The sequence below is a fragment of the Electrophorus electricus genome, unplaced genomic scaffold (genome assembly GCF_041902795.1).
Source record: "Electrophorus electricus isolate QZ-2024a unplaced genomic scaffold, ASM4190279v1 Scaffold67, whole genome shotgun sequence".
NCBI classification, from domain to species: Eukaryota; Metazoa; Chordata; class Actinopteri; order Gymnotiformes; family Gymnotidae; genus Electrophorus; species Electrophorus electricus.
In genome coordinates this window covers 25,511-30,696 of record NW_027658784.1, presented here as the reverse complement: position 1 = coordinate 30,696, position 5,186 = coordinate 25,511, and the positions used below count along the sequence as shown (strand labels likewise).

General features: G+C 42.3%; 1 long non-coding RNA gene across 1 annotated transcript; it reads right to left on the bottom strand.

Moving 5' to 3' along the window:
- Nucleotides 1–203: 203 nt before the first annotated feature.
- On the bottom strand, nt 204–4,748 carry LOC145656487 (uncharacterized). The gene is made up of 3 exons (XR_014122157.1): nt 4,130–4,748; nt 784–1,040; nt 204–549 (listed from the first exon to the last, which is right to left on the bottom strand). It is a non-coding gene; the product is annotated as an uncharacterized LOC145656487 (long non-coding RNA).
- Nucleotides 4,749–5,186: the final 438 nt, after the last annotated feature.

Here is a 5,186-nt window from a genome sequence, read left to right as displayed (position 1 = left end):
CGGACTACATGATACAGATTTTCTGGAAACTATCATGCTAGATCATTAAGATATTGTGCTTTTGTCACAAAAATGTGACATCAAAAAGGCATTCTATCTGCTGCCACAACTGCACAAAATATTTTTGTGTCCCACATACTTCATGCTCATTTTGCTATACCACTGTTATTTGTAGTTGGCATGTGAGCTATGGCAGGCTGTTCCCTATTGGTTGTTTTTATACGCGTGTTGCGTATATGTGTACTGCGAGATTTTAGAGCAAAATTTCTGACACTGCATGAGGAGACATGAGATGCCCAGTCCAACATTTCAGTAAAAAAAAAAAAAAAAGTCAATCATTCATATTTTGAAGCACTATAGACTTTTTATGGTCTGAAGCTATAGTGGAATGGTTTTCCAGGCTGGAGGAGGTATGAAGTGAAAACATGGACTCGATCATCTCCACGTGTGGACTCTGTGTCCAGCAGGGCCTCTCCAGGAGCCTGGATAGTGACCGATTTGTCCCCTCTGCTGTCCCTGCTCTTAGAGCGGTGCCTGTCTCTCCGATCCCTGAAACACCACCACACACGCATGCGCACACAGATGTATATAAACATTTATATACACAGTATACTCCAAGTTGGTACATAAAGCAACATAAAATGGATAATCGTTAAATAACGATACGGTGGTACCCTCAGTGTTTGCAGTAGTGTACATTCACATTTGTATGTTCTAGACAAAACATCAATGCCCACCCACATTTAGGCAAAAGGGAAGAATGTCGGGAAATGGCATACGCACCTGTGCTTGCGAGAGCTACGGGAATGGGAGGACTTGTAGGAGTAGCCCGAGTACTGTGACTCGTTGTCCATGTCTGGGGCCAGTGGGCGGGGTTTGTGGACCCCAGCTCCGCCTCCTGGAACATTTTGTTGCTATGCCCAGTTGAGTTTTGCGCTCTGAGATAGATTTAGAGGATAGAGCCAGCGGCAGCTGCAGCAGTTCAACCTTACTCCTGAGAGAATCTATTTTGAAGGCTGAAGAGGAGGAGGAGGACTAACCTGAGGGAGGAAGAGTAATAAGTATACCTTTAAAGCAAATACCATAATCCAGAGCAACACATCTCAGAGTGAACACGCTCCCTGTTAATCAAACCAAAGACTGGTGGTGTCAGCACAAAGCTCTATCTGCTCTTAAAGGTGAGCTACAAGTGCCCACAATTTCACTACAATCTGTTCTCATTCAGAATGAACAAGTGCATATAAAATCAGAGCAACACCATAATATGTAGAGATCTATAAAGATCTGTTTTTATATATTTCAATGAATCCATTAATGTCCCAGAACAGTGATAGTATAAAATTGAGTCACATTTTGAAAATGAACATCTTGAATACACACTGAAAATTGAAACAAAGGTTGTAGTCTTCATCTATTAATTGAACTGTGCAAGAATAATGAACAAACCAGAAAATAGCATTACACACCACTTCACCTTCAAGGTATTAAATGTTTTTCACCCTAAGGAAGCAATTTACAAAAACAGGCTCATCGTTCAACAACTTTGTGAATCGGTACTTTCACAATTCTCACACTCACCACAAGGTCTCATCACTCTCACACACACACACACACACACACACACACACACACACACACACACACACACACACACACACACACACACCAGCCATCTCCCATCATCTCCAGGGTTACCAAGCTTGGCTCTTACCAAAGGAATGAATAAGAGGGTACAGGAGCAGTGAACAGTGTGGGGGCTAGGTTTCTATGGTTACATGACCTTTAACCACACAACCCTATTTCTGGGGAGAGCAAAAATATGTCAGTGAGCTGTTCGTATGTTTACCTGGGTCTGTGTGTGTGGTCAGCTCTAAAATAACAGCAGCAACTGTCATTGAAGAAGCTGTTGTGTGTGCCTGAGTAGGTACTAAACACATTCTTAAGAATAGTGACTCTTAATCCAATTCCTTTAATGAAGAACCACAACTTTCCTCACTTTCTATTTCTAAATGTCTGTCCCCTTCTCTCTGATTGGCTGTATATGAAGGGAACGCAAGCTTTCCTGATTAGGAAGCCAAAAACACAGACCTCCTCTTTCTGCTGTGTCTGTGTGCATGCACTTCTTACTCACCCACTTGTCAGGGATTGTTTACAAAACTGGTAATACAGTCAAGGATACCATTTGTCGAGGGCAGACTCCCAACACATGCCACGCATCAATCTCAAATAGGGGCTCTTGGATTCTCTCACACACACACGCTTCTCACAGGAATTGTAAAAACAGTAGGCCTACGTTTGAACAGAATAGAATGGGACCATAACCCCATGCATTTTATAATAAAGGTTAGAATAAAAACTCATATATAAAAACATAACTCTCGAAGAAAATTAAGAGATCAGTCCCAATCAGTATCTCTGCATTTGGCAATGATTTCAATTCCACAGTCTGTTGAATTCCACCACATGTACAGCTCTTTGTATTTAATGAGATTCTGATTAGGTAATCAAAGCTTATTTAACAAGCAGTGTGAAAGACTGGTGGAGAACACCTGAAGATGCATGAACAAGCTGCAATCAAAATCTGAGATATTCCACCAAATACTGATTTCTTAACTAATCCTAAGTTAAAACATTAGTACCATGAATGTGTTTTCTTTGCATTATTCTGTGGTTTGGAAACAATGCATTTTTTTTTTTTGACCCATTGTCATTTTGTAGGTAGGTGTAAACCATCAACAGTGATCTCAAATTACTTGTCGCCAAGCGACGTAACCAGCTCAGCGGATCATTGTCTGCACAGGGTAAGGCCTAAATGCCTCAGAGTAACAGTGGACAAGAATTGCAGGGGAGGTACTCAGGGCGCCCCCAACACCCACGCAAAGACAGGCCGAGGCTTAGAGGCCTTCATTGAAAAGCTCGAATGCTGGGACTGGACCAAGTTTGGTACAGTAATCAAAATATCCATGAATCTAAGGCAGTTTACGCCGCACCTACATTTAAGAAAAGTTTAAGTTGGTGTTCGATTGTAAATACATAACCAGGACTATCTACATCCCAGCTTTTGCAACAACTTAAGTCGCTGCTTGACACACAGTATCGGTTCTCTCTCGCGTTTACTGGAGTTAGGCGAGCTAAGGATTAAATCGTAGCCAAACCCATTTTCCAATGAAGACTGCAATAAGGTATGGTGGAAACAGTTTGCGTCTACTGATACAAAGATTACTGCTGTAAGCATACATTAAAACATGCACTTCAAGCCACCAAAACAATAAACAAGTGAAATGAGTGGAAACATTAAGAATTATTTTATTGAAATCAAGTATTTGGGTTTAAGAAACAATTTGACGAGACTCCACACAAAGGAAATGAAAGAATACCCAGCAGGGTTCATCAATCCGGTTCCATTTTGTTTGCATGTCAGCACCGAGTTCACCGTATTCCAATAACCCTATCCACCAATACGCCAAGAACTATTAAATTACTGCAGGCTTAGAGCACAGCGACGCGGACAGGACAATGCGACGCTTAAAATGAGTTTTACTTGGCTCCAAAAGTTAAAAGGTGAAAAACACAAAGCGAAGACAGGCGTCGTTCCCTCAATTCGCTGTGAGGGGAAAAAAGACTACAAAAATTAGGCGACTTGCCTTTCTTTGCGAGGGGCTACATCCGAATGCTAAGGACCTTGCGGCACAAAGAAAATCCAAGCGCAGGGGTTTTCCAGACTGGAATAAAATGCACTTTTCAACATCCACGTCGTGAAATTTTGCAAAACACTGCCCAGTTCTATGGAAATAAAGAAAGTAATCCTTAAAGGCAATACGTTACATCTTAAGATCAGTGCAATGTAAAATCCATGATCCGTTCCCAACTCTTCCACTATGCGTTGGTTCAATGCCTTGAGCCCCGCTGCGTGTGTGAATACTATCATTCATCACCCAGACACTTGCGAATCAGAGCTATTCGGCTGGAAAACCATCCAAATGAAGAGCGTTAAGGATCATGGAGAGAGCATAAAACGTATGCTTTACTTTCCATTACGGCATGCATAATATTGTTTCACCTAAGCATATAATTTATCCTCACTCTTATACGCTTGAGCAGTTTTAACGCCACGTTTCTTTACACTCACTATTAGACAACAGGCGTACTCGTCGCACTTTCTTGTCTGTTCCTTTGGCCGTGCACCTTCCCTAAACCAAACAATTCCACTCCGTTTTCCCCTGTTTTGCCTGCGGGAACAGCTACTCATCTGTTATTCACAGAAACACATATTTCCGTCTCCTTCATTCAAACCGTGGCTACTACACCGACTACGCCCCATGCCAACACTTCTCCTCCCCCATGTTCCTTGTGTCGCCCCGCCGTCCCAAACTCCCGATCCCTTTCCTCAATATTCTACAGGTTATCACTCACCGAATATACAGCTTTCAATCGTTGTTCACCCTATTCTACCATACTACTTCAGATCATAGTTTAGGTCATTATTTAACCGCCTGCTTCAGCTTCATTTTTTTTTTTTTTTTGTAGATTTGATTCTTTATTGATCGTTGACCGACTGTTATCTGGGTTGCGGGCCACCTTCAATACAGCAGCGTTGTATTTAGAAAGCGATCCTAGAGAATTAGGACAGCTAACGTAAACTGCATGGCGCAAAAGATGGCCTGTAGTCCTTTGGGTTTTTCTCCGGGATCATTCTCTGATTGGGTATGGTAGGCTCTGAGTTTAATTATTTTTGCCTTAGATTCTGTTAATTCAAGGCTTCTTGTCTGAACCTTGTCTGATCCTCTTCATTGAGGAGAACATTGCAGCAATCCGCCGGTCCTTTTCCTCTGTTCCCATTCTTCCAGCCAGTGTTCATTCCTGTACATCCAACTCTCTGGCTTCTTTTTCCCCTCTCTGCTCAGAAAAACTCTTCAACTCCTGACTTCCAGCAATCCGACATGTCCGCTGGATCCCATTGCCTCCACTCTGTTCTAGACGATCTCAAGAGATCTGCATTCTGCATTCAGAACCACCAGGGTGGTACCAATCCTCAAGAATGCCACACTCAACAGCACCAACATAACCAGTTACAGACCAGTATCACTTCTCTCTTTCCTCTCAAAAGCCCTTGAACGAGAAGTTTACAATTCATTATCTGGTTTCCTCACACAGAAGTAGCTGCATGATCCCCATCAGTCTGGCTA